This window comes from Lontra canadensis, unplaced genomic scaffold (genome assembly GCF_010015895.1).
Source record: "Lontra canadensis isolate GAN:19392208 unplaced genomic scaffold, GSC_riverotter_1.0 scaffold47, whole genome shotgun sequence".
Lineage (NCBI taxonomy): Eukaryota > Metazoa > Chordata > Mammalia > Carnivora > Mustelidae > Lontra > Lontra canadensis.
This window is the reverse complement of record NW_022631041.1, coordinates 10296993-10315044: the sequence shown is the minus strand read 5'-3', so window position 1 is coordinate 10315044 and position 18052 is coordinate 10296993. Positions and strand designations below refer to the sequence as shown.

At 45.0% G+C, this 18052-nt stretch overlaps 1 protein-coding gene across 1 annotated transcript in view; it reads right to left on the bottom strand.

Moving 5' to 3' along the window:
- The window catches only part of UST (uronyl 2-sulfotransferase), a 288349-nt gene that overhangs the window by 83476 nt on the left and 186821 nt on the right, over positions 1-18052 (bottom strand). The window lies entirely within an intron of this gene.

Genomic DNA, 18052 nt, shown 5'->3' with positions numbered 1-18052 from the left:
ATCCCGGGAGCTGCTCTTGGTCAAAGACTGACTGTGGCAAAAAGAGTGTGGCAGACCCACTCCTGGAAGATGCAGGATGCCTCTGATGGGTGATTTGGCTTGAACATTCCCCACTGGCCTGGCCAAAACTTTCTTGGAACAGCAAGCTTCTGCCTACCTGGTTCTTCCTTATCTGTTCTTCATGGCTCTTCTCAGCTCCTTTTATCCTGACAGGCTTTTCTTCCAATAAATCTCTGCATGTCCAGTCTCATCTTGGAGGACCTTAGCATGTTACTACTTTGGACTTAAAGTGTAGAAAGTGCTCGATAAGTTTGTTTTGTTTTGTTTTGCTTTAAAGGAGTACTATGGCATTTCCTTAACCCTTAGTTTTTGAGGACCTACCTCTTCCGCTGGTAAATGATCCTGAAAGAGCGTGCTCTCTTCGGGAGAGACAATGGCTACCAACCTTGGTGTGTCTAGCATGCCTCACTGGGACAATGCAGAGTTGCCCTTCCCATCACTGTCTTCACTTTCCCTTGTTGTTCCTGCCCTCTGCTCAGCTTCATCTGGCCTCTACGCCATCGCTAAATGGAAACTATTCTTGCCAAGATGACTTGCTCTTGCCATGTTGTTAAATCCAAGATGGCTACAATTTTCTAGTTTCATTTTGCTCACCCCTCCTAGAAAATTCCAACAATGAAAACTATTTTCCTCTGATCCTGTATTGCCACCTCTCTGTGTTACTCTCTTCTTGGAACTCTTGCTCAGTTTCCTTTGCTTCCAATGCCTCAATGAGTGCTAAAAAATGGGTGACCCACAGGCTCTTTTATTCCTCAACCTTAATTTCACCCCATGGCTTCAATTCAACAACTTCTAGCAAATAATTACTGAGCACCAGCATTGTTCCAGACGTGCTCTCACCCTTTATGGAATATATATTTTAGTGGGTTAATTACCCTCTCTCTGGATACTGATAAGTTCCAATCCCACATATCCAGCCTACCCAACTCTTCTGCTTGCTGGATGTCCTTGTCATGAACCTGAAACTCAGCATATCCAAAGCAGAACTTGTTTTTCCCACTCCTTGGTCTCTTTATTCCCTACCCTCAGGTTGAATTGCTCCAACCAGAGACCTGGAATCTTCCTCAAACCTTGCTCCTCCTTCAGCTCCAAGTCATTCACTCATGAAGCTTGCTGATTCTACCTCACAGATTTGTCTTAATCTATCCGTCTTTCTTCGTCTCCTCTACTATGATCTATTCCATACCAAAGTAATTTATCTACTTCCATTCCAGGTCTCTTCCCCTTGTATAAGATTTCCAAGGCAAATCCAATCACCTACATGATCATTCCCTGCACCCCCCCCACCCAACCACAACCTACGACTTTTCATTGTCTTTATCATAGAGACCCACACACAGAGGCTATTTTTGAAGGCTTTTTATGCTCTAGCCCTGCCCACCCTTCTGTCTCCATATCACATCCTTGAATTTCACTTTTTAAACTCCATCCATATAAGATTCTCACAGTACCTGAGACTCTTGACCTCCGCACATACTATTCCCATGGCCAGGCACCTCTCCCAGTTACTGTAATGCCCGTTTTCCCCCTGACAGCTTATGAGGGCTGGAACACATCTGTGTTTTTCATTATTGTATTCTCAGTATCTGCCAAAGCACTGGCTACAGAGTAGGTGCTGAGTATTTGTTGAAAGAATGAATGAATGAACTACATTAGAATATAAATAGTCCGATCATTTTATACACACGACACACATAATCAGTTGCAGGTGGGAAGGTTCATTAAAAGATGTAACAAAATGCCAGACGGACCAGGCTTATTCATAATTAAAGGAAAGAGCTCAGGAAGAAGAGCGTAACTTAAAAAACAAAACCAAACCAAACCTGAATTTTCGGTCACTGAGTGTGTGCATGAGCACGTGTATGTGTACATGGTGGGGAACAGAGGTCCCCCTGTGGTGATGTGGTCACCTTGAGCTGGCTGTGTCCTCCAGTTGTGGACAGGTGTGAGATTACAGTACCTAAATTGGTGAACAGTTAATTGGAGAAGTTTGAAGATAGCCATCATTTCCGGGCTTTGTAATTTTGCTTCAGAACTTCGTATACCTCCTTTTAGATCATCCTACACTTCGTAGATTTGTTCCTGACATTTTGCTTCCTAAATTTACTTTTTTTCTGCTAAATACCCAGCTGGGCTTAGTGCTTTTGCGGTCAATGGCAGCACGATGGGAACTCACTCCAAGAGGTGGTTCTGACCTTCCCTCTCTTTCTAAGTACTCAAATGAGTGGTTGAGATAACCTCTCTGTTCCTTTTCTGCCTTTAAGTACTATGACTAATGGAGGTCTGGTTTTTTGTTTTCCTCTTCTCACCTGCCTGGGATCCCATGTTAAAACAGGTCTGATGACAAATCCTGTTTTTACATTTGGCTTCCTCATTGCTGATCATTTTCCTGCCTGTCTGGTTTTTTGGGCCTCTTCTTCTAATTAACCAATGATGGTTTGATCATATGTTAAGGGCCTACTCTGCGTGACTCCATTCTAGCAGACCCTGGTAAAGATATTTAATTGCTTCTTGCCACAACTTTGTCGTTTGCAAATTGGGACTAATAAGACTATCTTGGAGAACATATTTTTCGGAAGACTGTAGACTTAATGAGGTGCTTTGAATTTTTCCAAAGAAAAACCCTTTGAAAACTTGGTGTTAATTTAGCCCTTGAAGTAAAACCATTTATTTTGACTGAACTTTAAAATTCTCAATGCTAAATGAGGCTTTGTAAATAAATTAAATACAGATTGTGTTCCGCTGAAGCCTGACTTCCACTAATAACATTTAGAGAGAATTAGATGAGGTATCTTTTATCTAAAAATGCTCAATTCGACACTGGATGAAAAGTGGAACCCAAAGTAGTTTTCAGGCAAAGGGTAGAAAAGAAAAAATGGATTTCTTCAGCTTAAAAGATCTCTCTCATAAAGAAGATTTCTGAAGATGAAATGTTGAAATTTGTCACACAAATGATACCATTTTATTCACTCATAAATAAGCAAGCACTATAGAGCTTGATCAAGTGCAAAAGTACTATTTGTTAGCTGGTTAAACCCAACAGTGTCTCCTTTTATTTTTGATACTAAAATACTGACTTAAATGGGCAGAACTTAACATCATCAGCTCTCATAGAAAGATGAACTCCAAAGCCTTTTAGATCCATAGAGGCAATGATTAACTTAGCTGAGGCCATCTAAACATCCACTTGCATTAGGCAAAAGTCCAGCTCAGTTATCAGCAGTGGCCTGGACACTTGTCCATGAAATAGAGATACGCAAATTTACATGGAAGGAAAAACTTAAGGAGGATATATTGACTCGATCATATGTTTATCAAACTTTGAATCAATCAAATATTCATCTAGTTATTTACTGAACAAATATTCTCTGAGCACTTACCATGTACTAGACCCTGGTATTTTTATTTTTATTTTTATTTTTATGTTTTAGGTGAAAAAATGCCGATAGGTAAGACAGATAAGTTCTCTGCACATGTGCAGGGAATTTTGTTAAGAGCTTCCTACACAATGGGCTCCGGGGAGGCAATGAATGAGATAGACCCAAAGCTGGGAAGATAATGTCTGCCCTTCAGGAACTGAGAGTCGGCTGGGGAAGGACTCCAGAAACAATGAGTCACGTAGAACAGCGAAGAGACAGTTTAGCATAGCGGTTAGGAACGTGACCTTTGGAGCCAGACTGCCTGAGTTTGAATTCCAGCTTCATCACTTAATGGATGTAACTTAACTCTTAACCTCGTGGAACATCAGGCTTCTCATCTGTGAAACGAGATTGTAATGATATAATAATAATCTCATAAGAATGTGTTGTGAGGATCACGGTAAGTATTCAGGTCCTTAATAGGACCTGGAACGGATGTGAACTCAAGAGTAAATGACAGGGGAAGGGCACACAAGTAACGGGAATTCTAGAAAAGGGACAGCACTCCAAAGGTTGGAATCAAGAGAGACTGGAGATGAACTGTTGAAGGACGAATAGAATATGGATAAAGAGAGAAAAGAGAAGGAGACTTCCCATCTTGGGGGCGCGATGTAAGGGCAGGATGGAAGTGGGCATGAGTCTGTTCCAGGCAGAGGATGCGAGCAGATTGGTTTGACTACTGTTTGTTTGGGAAACCAGTACATTAAGAAGGCAGAATAGGGCCAGATTAGTGAGAGTTTTGAATGGACTTTAGAATTCATTCCGGAAGGCAGGAGTCACCTAGCTTCTTGAGGAAGGGATTAAAGGATGACGTGATGGGCTGCTTTGGAAAACTCATCTGACAGCCCTCTACAAGGTACAAGGCAGGGAAAGTGGCTGAGAGGAGATCTATTGGGAGCTATCCTAGAGGTGGGATATGTTAAAGACTGTGGTGTTGGCAGCAGCAATGGAGAGAAGCTGAGGAAATCTAAGAGGTATTCCAAAGGAAAAATAAAAAGGGTTTCAGTGCAGATTGGATTGAATGAATGAAGAACTTTTTGTTTGTTTTTTTGAATCAGGATTGTTATAGATTGGCAATGTATATATTACTCAAAAGTTTTAAATACATATGTGAGCAGATTGGGCAAAAATAAGGTAGGCACGATATAGGAGACTGACTTCATCAGACTCTTGCAGGATTCCCAAAGAAAACTGAAGATACGAGGTGCAAGTTATTAGCAGAAAGAAAGAAACATGGTGAGAAGGAGCAGTCCATCTGTGAAGGGCTGGACATGGAACCCACGGTTCAAACTAAGGAAAGAATCACTCAGCCTTTCACATCTGGGATTTACACATAAAGGCAAAAGGCATAGACTAATATATGATATTAATGATCTAATATTAATGATTGCTGGAAATAGCAAAGTGAAAGTCTCAGAAATATATTAAGTCGAAACAATTTAAGAGAAGGGGTTTACTCTCTCACTTCCACTTAGTTTCCAGAAGTAAGGGAAAATTAAGAGGTTCAGTTAGTGTCCAGTTTGCTGACCATATAGGGCTGCGAGGGAGTGTGGCAGGAAGTGGGTGTTACTTTGAAGCTGTCCCACAGTGCTTTTGAAGCCCAAAGCTTCGATAAGAAGTATCATCTACCAGAGTGTCCATGGTCAAGGTTGCTCTCAAGGATCTCGGCTTATTTGCTTTCATATTTGTACTTCAATGGATTGACAACTACTTCAACTACTGTGATCTAATCAGAGAGTCCTTCTCTTTCTAAAATCAGGTGTGCTCAGGTTGACACCAAAAGACTTTCTGGTCCTTTTGTAGCAGCCCCACACGAAGTCAAAGAAGGATGTACACAGAAGTTGGGGAGACATGTGGTCTTGGTGTCAGAGATGGGCCCGACCTCATTAAAGATGGTCTTGACCTGGCAATACTTCATTTTTACATTTCTTCATAAATCAAAGTAAAATGTGTACCTAATTCCACCCTCAGGCTCTCGTTGTTTTTCATGTCTCCTTTGTACTACAAAGTTGTGAATGATGAATCCATTTTGCATTTATTACAGTTTACCAAAGGCAGTCCCTGAGGAACTGACAGGAAAACCACACCCATGTGAAAAGAAACAAGATCACATCCAGTCCAGAGACTCCCAGAAGGGACTCCAACATTGAATTTATCCCTAATATGTTGTCTTTCCCTCCTACGTCCAGGGAAACAGGCTGCTGAGAATGCAGTCACTCTGGCTACCAGATAATGGTGGTGGTTACTGATAATGACATCTAAAGGTGGAGGGTTAGAAAAATACTGTCTTTTCCTTAGGTTTTCTGTCTTTAGATATTGAGGTCTATACCACTTATATTCTCCCTGAACTAAAATTCCAAACAGTCTAGATGATGATGGGGGTTTTATTGATGACCCTGATGGAGGCTGATCCGGAAGAAGTCAAGGAGGAAGAACCAACAGGCTCGGCAAGGGAACTAGACACTCCTAGACAACACCTCTCACCCTTGTGGCCACTGTTTATTCTAGCCACTGTGATAGCCACTGATTCATACAACAGCAACTCTTCCTTGGCAGCTTGACACATCCCGTCTTACTACAGCTTGCCATTTTGCCATTATAGTGCCTGGCACATTGTAGGTGTTCAAAATACGCTGACATTTCACATTCAAATGGAGAAGAGAGGCAAAAGTCATTGGTTCTCTGTGTACATTTGTATCTGTTATTAAGTATGTACTGAAAGTAAGGTTGGGTTTTGGCCACAGAGCTGAGATAGGTGCTAAGATTAAAAGAGGAGACTGTGTCCTATCACCTAGAAAATTACATTTTACTTAAAAATAAGACACAAACAACCATGAAATAATTGGAAGGATTTAAGAAGCAATAAACATGAGCAAGTAAAAAACAAATATAATCCACACCGAGTAATAATTCCTGGAGAAACAAGGATTAGCAGCCATCAAAGTTGGTTGAGGTTAATCTTATTCTTGGATTAGGTCACTTCTCTTAATCTCACACGGTTCTTATTAAGAGTGGTCAGCTAGAGAATGTCATAATTATATCTGAGATTTTATCATCATCAAAGATTCCTCCATCTCTTGTTGAAATTGATACCTTGGGGTGGTTCAGTCGGTTAAGCACATGCCTTCAGCTTAGGTCATGATTTCAGGGTCCTGATATCGAGCCCCATGGGGGGCTCCTGCTCAGCCCCTCCCCCTACTTGTGCTGTCTTTTGCTCTCTCTCTCTTAATGAATAAGTAAAATCTTAAAAAAAAGAAATTGATAACCTTCTTTTATATACCTGCTGATTCTTCCACAAGGTTCATCCAAGAGGTGAGTTTATTTCAAAAACTGGAGGTGAATATTTGAAACTCTGCAGGTGGCAAGTGGCAGCCATTTTACTATCAATTCCTATCAGTCTTACTTCCTCTGTTACTTCCTCCTGTTAATGCAACAGGAGATGAGCATAGAAATACTGAGCTGAATGCCCATACAACTCCATTGTCTTTCTACTTTGTCAAAGTAAAGGCAGAACCATTTTTAAAAAGTTTTCTTTGTCATGAAGTTGAGTAGGCTTTGGTTAAAGTTCTTTCATTTAACCACGAATATATTCATGAGCTTAGGGTGAGAGAAAAAGTGCTCTGTGCCTACAGGATTTATCACCAGTTCAGCCCCACCTGCCCCATTCATTCCTGGCTGTGTTCCTAGAAGATCAATGCAAATGTCTCGTGGGGATAAGATCAAGCTCCCTATTAAATTCCCACCAAGCCACATTTGCTGGTATCAGTTCTACCCCATCTGTGACCCTCATTAGTCAATCATAACAGGGAACTGAAATAGTTTGTTAAGTGTGCTCTGCAAAACTAATTAGAGCTAAGACCATCACAATTTCCAGGCTTGAGTATTTATTCTATAGCTTTGCCAGGCATTTAAATTTTTAATATTTTGAGGTGAGTTTCACCATCCTGTTGCATCTCAGATCAAGCATCTCTTATGCCTGCTTCTATTGAAGATGGCTTGAAGCTCCAAGGCACTTGACATGCTTCTGACTCCCCAGTCCTCAGCCCCCAGCTAGCCACCTCTTTTCCGTTTTTAAGATTTATTTATTTATTTGAGAGAGAGTGAGAGAGTGTGTGTGCACACATGTGCGTGTGCTTGAGTGCAAGGGGGAGGTGCCAAAGGAGAGTAGCAAGCCGACTCCATGCTGAGTGTGAAGCCTGACGTGGGGCTTGATCTCACGAGCTTGAGATCACAACCTGAGCGGAAACCAAGAGTCAGATGCTGCCACCTCTTTTTAAGAAGATGCTCACACTAACATCTAGATCATGCCCCATGCTTTGGGAAGAGGGACTGGATATGGTACCAAATGGTCAGCCATCCCCTCTTCTTAGTTTCTATCCTCCTTGAAAGTCAAAAGTATTTGTCCCTCTATTTCCAGCCATTAGAGGGCCAGGCTCTGTGGCTAACAAATTCTAGGGCTTGTTTTGAGCGAGCCCGAGCAAAGCCAGCATTTTTCCAATTATGCACCACGTAACTCAATTTACATTTATTAGAAAAAGTGCCAGCTATTTCATGTTAATATTGACATTTTCATAAGTACTTGCAATTAGGATTCAAGCTGAGATTCCAATAAATCCCTTAGATGTTTTACACTTTTACTTTTTCTGTCTGTCTTCGGACTTTGCAAAATATTTTTAAGAACATGTTTGGAGGCCATCCCACCTTTGGGGAATTTATGCTGTGTATGTAGAACGAAGGGGCAGAGAAAAATAAATTACAATTTGGCAAAGCAAATTGAGGACAACTATCGAGGTGTGCTGGGTTCTGAAAAACAAATGCAGGGTATGAAATTCTAAATTTTAACACAGACCAACGGAGCCATTCTTTTTTTTTACTTCATATAAAACTTCACCCCATAACTTCTTTGACTAGCAAGCACCATGAGGCCACATTAGTTTGAAGAACATTTTTTTTTTAGAGATTTTATTTATTTGTTTGACAGAGAGAGAGATTACAAGTAGGCAGTGAGGCAGGCAGAGAGAGAAGGGGAAGCAGGCTCCCTGCTGAGCAGAGAGCCCGATGCAGGGCTTGATCCCAGGACCCTGGGATCATGACCTGAACTGAAGGCAGAGGCTTAACCCACTGAGCCACCCAGGTGCCCCAGTCTGAGGAACATTTAAAGTGTTGCTCTGAGTCTACAGTGTAGTTCTAGTCACCCGTGTCTTTTTATTTAGCATATATATGTATTTGTAAAAACTGGCTGGCTTTTAAAGAGTGATACATATTTCTTTGAAGAAGTGGCAGTGGAGGAGTCCTTGTGCTGAAATTTTTATTCATCAGAGCGCTCACTCTGTTTTACTGCCTAAAGCAGGGCTCTGTAAAGTGAGATCTTAAACGTATGTGCAATATACTCTTTGGCTTCTGGATAATAAATATTACCCACTTCGATTTAGAAGAAAGCCTGACCACACATGTGCAAGCCTACATAAGTACAACAACCCTTGCGCTATCCCATCAGACTTCTTAAATGACATTTTTGTGTGTGTGTGTGCCAGTTCAAAGCCTTCCAAGGCAAATATAGCTTTTTCCAAATGGGTGGAGGATATAGAAAGTAAGGCTCTAGAAGATATTTGGGAGGTGCTAAGACAGCCAAGAATGGATGGATGTGCTATTATCCTTCCATAGTTCTCAACCTTAGCTACAGGTGGGCATCACTTCCAGAGCTTTCAACAGATCCCAAAGCCCAGGCTGCCCTCCAGATCAATTAAGCCAGCATCGCTAGGTGTGGGAGGCAGTCATCAGTGGTTTTTAAAGCCCCCCGGTTATTCCAAGGAGTGGACAGGCTGAGAACAATTACCTTTGTGAATCCGAGCCAACTCGCCCAGCAGGGGTGCAGAGCTGAGACCACCGCCCCCTGCCAGGAGAGGACAGCTGCAGAGGCCGCTGACTCACAGTGAGGGGCAGGGTCGGGAGCAGAGGAGCTCAGCTGACAGGTGGCAGCAGATGCACCTGGCTGGGCCCTCGAGGCCCCTGGGTTTGATGCTCCTATTGGGACCTTCCATCAGGAAAGCGTGATGCTCCTACTCAGGGCCATCTGCAGAATTGCTTCACCCGTCCCGAAGCTCCTAGCCTCCTAAATCCTCTGCCCTAGCCACACTGTGCAGTTCCCCAAAGAGCAAGCTTCAGGCTCTCAGGTTTTTGCACAAGCTCCTATGGTCCTCTTGACCCTTACCCCTGCCTTGATCTACATCCGTCTATAAAGACTGAGCTCCCACCTGGGCTAGGAAGCCTCCTGCAGTGCCCCCCAGTCTCCCTGATTATTCCTCACTTGTGGGCTGCGTCCGCATTAGCCTTTTGCTAATTAAACACGTCCCAGCCAGTGACAATTTCTGCGCTGCTGCTCTGAGCTGTTACCTCTCTCCTCTTCGGCAGTAAGATTTTCAAGCTTGGTTCTTCTGTTGCTAGCCAGGCAGCTAACAACTAGGAGGACAGTGAGGAGTTTGACACTTGTTTGTTAGTGCTCCCCCATCACCGCCCCTGCCCCAAACTGGAGCTGCTCTTTAGGCATGGCCGTACTCCATAATCCTGGCTCCTTGATTTATCTCCCAATGACAACTGTGCACTTAGCCTCGAACTAACTGTATACTCACATATACTTGGAGTCCGTCCCTATTTTGGATTTTGTAGCTACTTTTCTTTTTTTTTTTTTTTTCAAAATGTGAAAGTTTCAGGATCCTACATAAACATGCCTCCCTTGCTTTAAATCCTAAGTGTCTTCCCAGTGTTTTTTAATAAGGCCTGACCTCTGCCTGCCCACATTACTGGATTCAGCTTTTTCTTTCCTCCCTGTGCTCACACTGCTCCAGCTTTCCTCATTCTCCCCATCAGCTTACTTTGCTCCCTCCTGCCACAGGACCTTTGCATGTGTTGTTCCCTATGTCTGGATATTCTTCTCCTCTTTGCCTTCAGGTATTTCAACCATCACTTCTCTGACCTCCAGACATGCTCAAGGCCCCATTCTATGCCTGTCCTGTGCCACATCTCTGCATTATAGGATGTGATGCAGTTACTACTTCACGTGCATTTGTGTGGTTTGGGGATTAATGCCTGTCTCGCTTAGAGGACTCTGAGCTCTATAAGAATAGACACAGAGTCTATCTTTGCTTAATATTTTATCTCCAGTTTCTATTATTGTGCCTGACATAAAGTACTATCAATGTTTATTGAATAACAGATGACAAATGGACAGTTGGACAGATGGATGATGAGTCACTAGCAGAAGGAAAAACACCAGAATGACTGGACTCTTTGTTTTGCAGACCAGAAGCAGAGAGGCTACAGATTGGTGCCCCTGCCTGGTGTCATGCCATAGGGCAAGCAGATGTGAGCCCCCATCTACAGATGGGACGTGTCGAGTTTCAAGAGCCTGTCATCACATCACCTCCACAGTCCCCTCAGGACTGCAGTCCTTGGCGACCCTGTGGCAGGCAGAATAATGGGCCTGATGATGTCCATACCCTAATCCCCAGGAACCTATGAATATGGTATCTTATGTAGCAAAAAAGGATTCTGCAGATGCAATTAAAGTTACAGCCCTTGAGATGGGGAGATTATTCTGGATTCTCTGGGTGAGCACAACCTAATCACATGACTCCTTCAAAGTGGAGAACCCTCCTCAGCTGGGTTTAAGGAATGAGGTGGAAGGAGGAGAGATTCGTGGCAGGTGAAGAACCCAACTCACCCTTGGTGGCCTTGAAGGTGGAAAAGGGGGACCACATTTTAAGGAATATAGATGCCTCTAGAAAATAAGTATGGTGCTCATTGGATCACTAGCAGGAAAATGGGATCTCAATCCTACAGCCACAGGACATGGATTTTGTCCACCCCACATGAACTAGGAAGTGAGTCTTCCCTTTGAACCTCCAAAAGGGAATGCAGATCTGCCATTGATTGATCTTAGCCTCGTGTGATCTGGCAGACTTCTGACCTACAGAAATGTACCATCGGAAATTTCTGTTGTTGAAGCCACTAAGTGTGTGGGAAATTGTCACACTGGCAATGGGAAGCTCCATCTTGCCCCCTCCATCTGACAACCCCCCTTGACCAGAGCAGAGAGGAGACTTGGGTCAGGGACAGCCAGACACGATGTAGAGGCAACCAGACGCAGTGACTAATTAGACGAACCAGGGTCACTCAGGGTCTGGAATGTGCACTAAAGAGAACCACCAGGCCCCACTGGGGGATCTGCAGATGAGGCTGCTGACACAGGGGAGAGGAGAGCACAGGGCTGAATAGGGAGCTGGGAACCCTGGGGCCGACTGGCGCCCACATAACATGGTGGCTAGACCTTGCCCCAGTTCTGAGCCCCTTCTAGAGTCCCACTGTGAGCCTGGGCTCCACTCTGCCCCTTGCCCTTCCCATGGGCCAGGCTCTGCACAGCACCTCCTGACCTTTGCTGGCCACAATGGTCCTTCTGTCCTTATCACCAGACACATTGTCATAATCACCCTCACGTTTCTGCTCCCTGCCAACCCTGCCCCCTGAGGCAACCCCAGGGGGATCTGAGCATCTTGTAGCCCATGTGGCCTAATGCAATCACCTCATGTTCAGAGTTTGACCCTATCCACGTAACCTTTCTGGGCTGGCCTTCTGAGCCTGTAATGGGGGGCCAAGGGGTGGGTGTTGACACCTACCCCAGGGGGTCCTGGAGGACAGTTAGCTACCATGAGGAGAGCAAACTAACCCACGACACCACATGCTGGACGAGGGCCATCTGGTGACATCTCGAGCAGCAGCAGGAGGCTCTCTGTCTGTCCCTTACAAGGCTCCTGGCCGGCCTTTTCTCTCAGACCCCTTCTTGTTTTTACCTCTCCTGCCTCTCCTGCTCCTATGCCCCCATCATCTCTGTTTGCTGGCAGCTCTCGGCATGGTAGGGGGTGGCTCTCTACATACTGCTGAACCCCACAAGTGGCTTTGGCTCTAATGAGGCCTGGGACTGCTCTGAACACATCTCTGGACAGATGGATTTCAAGAACATTTCTCTGGACTGGGGACTCCTCTGTCCTCTGCATGGCCCATATGGCTTGTGAGAGCTTTGGGGCCCAGCATGACTTTCTTCCCTGCTCCTTAGGAGCCCAGAGAGTTTCGCCTCTGTGACTTATAGCCCTATGCCCGCAGCTGCTTCGGTTTCCAAGTAAATAAACATGGGACAAATCCATGCCAGTGGGCTGGGATCAAAACCTGTCCTCAGCTGTTGGGAACACAAAGACAAGCAGTTTCCTTAGAAACAGACTCCCAGGGGAAGGGGTCTAGTGGGGCCATTTGAGATCTTGGCAGAGGTGGACCTCACCGTTTAGGACACGGCCCTGTGTGGCCTGAACCACAGGAGAACAGGAACCCCTGTCTGTAGGAGAAATAGTCTGTTTCGGTCTCAGGGAGCCACAGAGAGAGCCGGAGGAATGAAAGTACCAACGCTAAAACATGTTCAGTAGGAGACTTTCAGCTCTCAGTGTGTGTCTGTACAGAATGCTTACTTTATTCTTCCAACAACCCTGTGACACAGACAAAAGGGGCCAAGATTCCCCTCATCGTACAGATGAGAAAAGTGAGGTTCACAGAGGCTAAATCACTGGCTTGTTCACCGGCCAAGGCTGTTACCTCTGACCGTAATCATAAGCCCAGTCAGAACTAGTTGGAGATGGAGTATTACTTCTGTACTTTCAAAAATTTGGAAGACATATTTATCAAAATACTTAAAAAGCAGATCATCCAAATCCCTGATTTGTTTTCTTCCGTTAAGGAGAAGGATGTTTTAGAGACAGAGGCAAAGCCCAAGTTTTCATTCACAGGACAGTCTTAGCTGGTCAGGACAGAGTGGAAATTTCCAGAAGAGAGCATTTCACACATACGTTTCCAAAGCTAAAGGACATTCAGAGTCCAAAACTTTCAAGCAGATTAAAATGCATAGCTTTCTGAAAACCTTTGCTGACGCTGGCCGGTTTTCAGACCTCTCCAGAATCCAATGGGGCCAACATGATTCACTGAATTCTTTATGAATTAAGAAGCTGTAAATTATGGATCTTTTCTTTTAAACATGCATTACTTTCCATGCTTTATAGCCAAGCAGAATAAACAGTACCACAGAGGCAGTTTCCTCACTGGGAAAATCTCCTCTCCCTGCTCTTCAAATGGAGGTTCATCTCGTGGAAGAGTTGTTGACTGAATTTGCAATAAGTTTGAGTCAGGAGGCCAAGCTGACGTTTGGGGGAGTTTGAAAGTGCAAGCTGGTATCTCTACAGAATATTCCATCATGAAACTTTCCTCGGGCCAGATTTTAGGCAAACAGCAAGTAGAAATCACACAGGTGTAACTAACTGAGTGGAAATGCGGGGGCAAGAAATCCATTTGTAGGGAAATTCGGCAACTGGAAAAGGGAATGCCTTCTGTAGGCCTGAGATGCTCTTGTAAATTGCTTGTCAATCAGGATAGTTGCGTTTCATTAGCAGCCTTCACTCTTTCATTAAGGATATTCTGGGCGTCAGGGATCTCCTTGCCTTGGAAATAAAGCAGTCTGGACTCGAGCTGGAGAAAGTCTCCTGTGTTGGCATGTACCCCAGTGTCCCTATGCTCAGCTCTGGCCCACCTTAGGCATCTAAAACCAAAAAAGGAGGCAGCTATCTCTGCCCTGGGCAGCCAAGTTTCTGGCTCTGGACAATGAGAAATGAGCCCAAGAGAAGTGCCTTTTCATGGCGTGGCTGCTAGAAGTTGAACTTGTATCCATTCTAGCACTTTATTTTGAAATTATTTTTTGGTGAATACAAGTGAAGCAATACAAGTTTGGAAAGAAATAGAAACTTCTAGAAAATCTAATTGTTTCCAGAAAATATGGGAAATAGCTATAAGACACTTGAAAACTTGGAGGAAAACAAGTTATAACAGCTGTGTCTTTGTAAAGATGTGTCAGACAAAATGATTTTGCTGAAAAAGCATAGGATTTGGCCCAGCCCAGATCTCTCCCCCTTTGCTATGTAGGAAGAAAACATCAGGTCCCAGTGATTCAACAATATATCGTGAAGTTGAGGCCAGGCTTCTACTCCTAGCAGGGCCTTAGACCCACCCCTAGACCCAGGCCCCATTCCTCTACCTGTGAAACAAGAGTTTCCTCATGACCTCTAGGGACCCTGAAAATCCTAGCATCCCTTTACCCTTTTTCACTTTCTTCCAAACTGCCCAGCATCACAAGATGATATTATTTCATCCCCTGGGCAGGCTCGGCGATCCCTGGCCCTCTCTCAGCTGTATGCTAAGCAGTCCTGCGAGGCTCAGGGCCAGGAGCAGGACTGTCTGAGTTTTGGCAACTGGATAAAGCAAGTGGTATTGAGCGCTGAGATCTGGAATAATGTGGGTACATCAGTAGCCCCCTTTCGGGCCAGTCCCCCGTGACTCTGTGTGCGTGCAGTGTTCGGGGAAAGGCCTCATCACACCGCCTATGGGGGTGGCCCACCACGCCTGCCTCCTTGGGTGTGAGATCCCTGGTGCATCCCCCCTCCAGGCCCTTGCCCCCAAGGGAGGGTCTTGCCAAGGGGCCAGCGGTCTCCTCACAGCTGCCCTACACCCCACCGAGACACAAACAACACCCTCTTTTGAGTCAAACAACTGACCACCCGGGCCTGCCAAAATGAGGACAGCCTCTGAAAGGGGGCAGTTTTATTTCAAGGGTTTAATGGACCAACGAGATGAAATAAAAAGTTTCAGCTATTAAAAAAAAAAAAAAAAGGCAAAAGACTGTCTTCTTTCCAAATAAACAAACTATCCTTTGAACAGGAAAAGAGTCTTCTAACTGGGTCAGGCTGGGGTCAGGTCAGGAAGGAGTCACATGTCCCTTATGCTCCCCTCTTTATTCCATGCTCCCCTGATAACTCCCTCTGCTGCTTTGGGGAGCCCAGTGTTCTCCTGCTGGGGCCCTGCCAAGGAATGACATCAGCTCATCGGACGTAGGCCCTTCCCAGGACACAGCGCTTACACTGGGAAAGGGAGCCCCTCAAATCTCTAAGGGTAGAATTCCAAGCCAGGAAGTTTCCCTAGGATCTCTCAAATCACACCATAAAGTCAGCTCCCTGCCCTTCAAACATAGAAGATTTGCCTCGACTACCAGCATTCAATATTCGATATATATTTTTTAATCTAAACCATTACTTTTTTTCTCTCCTGTTTACAAGTTCTCTGGTGAATGATGACAACTTACTCTGTGTGTGAATGTGTGAAAACCTATGTTATTGGCAATAATTTCCAGGATGACAAAAACATGACAGGGTAGAGAAACCTAGAGAACTGCCCTCAACTTCCATATTAATATGTTTGTTTTTTAGTAAGTGGAATGCTATTTAGGCCTCCAGTATTTCAGCCCCTCTTCTGGGTGCCAGGGATGTAGATGGAACTCTGATCCTATCTTATCCTCAAAGAGCTTATAGAAAGTTGGGAGGACAGGAGAGAAGTTAAGACATGATCTCACCCAGAGAAATGATATCCCCCACACACAGAGCACAGAGGAAGAACATCAGGACCTCCCTGTACAGCTGTGCAGCTTGTGCACTGCATAACTCTGGGGTCACCATCCTACAAACTCCATTCAGTAGAGCCATGTGGACACCTTGAGTGTGAGGAGCCTTGTAAGACTTGCAGGGAAAGCATCCAGGGATCTGCCAGATACAGGTCTAGAGCAAGAAGAAGGTCCCAGCTCCTAGAAAGATGGGGAAGACCTACCGAGAATGTCTGAAGGCTGATGGGATGACATATCCCCTGCTGGGAGAAGGGCTAAGGCCTTCCCATGGAGATGCGGGAGAAAGAGTCACTGATTACGGTATGTTGGATTTGGGGTCATTCAGGTTATTTCCCAGCTCACTTAGAGAAACTGGAGTGACTCCCAGGGCTCGATTGTTGTCTCTAGCACTGACTTCTCTGAATTCTCCTCCTGCTGTTCTCCTGGCCCCACCCCTCACTCTGACCAGCCACACAATTCTCCCTGCTGATCTCTGAATGAGTCCCACGCGCACCCACTGCAGGGCCCTCATGAAAGAAAAGGCTGGTTTTCTCCCCTTTGCTTCTTTTCCTGCTGCCATTCTTGCTAGGACCTGCATCCCCACTCCCCACATATGCCTTACCTTCACACATGTCCTCCCTGTAAGGGACAAAGAGATAATGACATATTTGGAGTTTTCCGGCACAACAGATGGTCTCTAGGGAGGGACCAGGCAGTGGTCTGCCTATTGTACTGGAGTTAGATATCTCCACACCAAGACCACTGGCTTCAGGGAATGTGTGCCTGACGAAGAACCCCTGGACCCTGTCCTCGTTCTGACCAGTTCCTGGAGGTCTCAGAGGACACATGCACAGGACCATAATCGCCAATAAAGACCCCAGACTCCAAGCAAAGACAAGACTCCCTCATTCCTTTCCAAGTCTCCCAGATGCTCCATCTAGGTCTCCTTCTCTACAGATCTTCAGTATAATCTGCTTTACCTTCACTGAAGTCTGGCTCACATTTGATTTCCAACCTGCCTCAAGCCAAGGACCCTCTTGGTGGGTCCTAGAGGAACCCCGTTCTGGGTGCTTGGACCTGACCTGCCTCACATACTGATATGTGATTCTATACTCTGAAAATGTACGCACTGCTGAATAAAAAAATATGTAGCCACGTTCGTAACATGTAGTTTAAAGAAAAAGATTTGAGTTTCTGCCATCAAAATTAAAAAAAAAAAAAGCCACTTTAGAGATATTTCATTAAAGCAGTAGGGAGTTGAATAGATCCGGAATGGTGAGGGACAAAGCTTCATTTCTGGTCTTGGCCCAGCTATGAGTGAGTTGTTTTGCACCAGATGAGACCCAACCTCTGGGCTTCTCAGTTTTCTCAACTCTGCTCATGGATTTTAAGACACGAAAGGGACATCATCCAAAATGTGTCCAAACTCCAAACACAGACTCTTATTACATTTTACAAAATTAGATGAGGAAAGAGAAGTTTGGTCCACGAGCTAGACCTGTGAGTCATGACCCTCGTCCTTTGTTACAAGGATGCTCTGTGGCCTTGGCAACAGCAGGCTCAGGCTCCCTGTCGCTCTCCTGCCCTGGGAGCAGAGTTGCATGAACCCCTCATTCCTTTCTGCTCCTTCTGCTTATACCCGACAGCCTAGGATGGGTCTGGTGACCCCAACAGCTTCCCTCCAACACACAGACCAGCATTTCTGCTTCTGGACCCCAGGCTCTAGGCTAGTCAACAAGCTTTCGTCAATCTAGGTCACAAGCAGGTAAGAAAGATACTTTGGCTCTGGGGCTGGTGGAAAGATGCTTCGCTTGGCCCTCTGTTTTTTGCTCCCAACTCTGCATTGTAGAGACAGCTACTGGGGCCAAAGTTCACAACCCCACGGAGCTGAGGGTCCCCAAACAAGGTCCAGAAAGATCAGATAGTTTCTGCCAAGACAGCCTGATTCTGTTGTGCCGTGGTGGCAAGAACCTGGACCTGACATCAGACAGCCTGTAAATAGTCACGCTTGTGCCCACATCCTTAATGGAACTACAGGGTCTCCTTTGAAAACCCC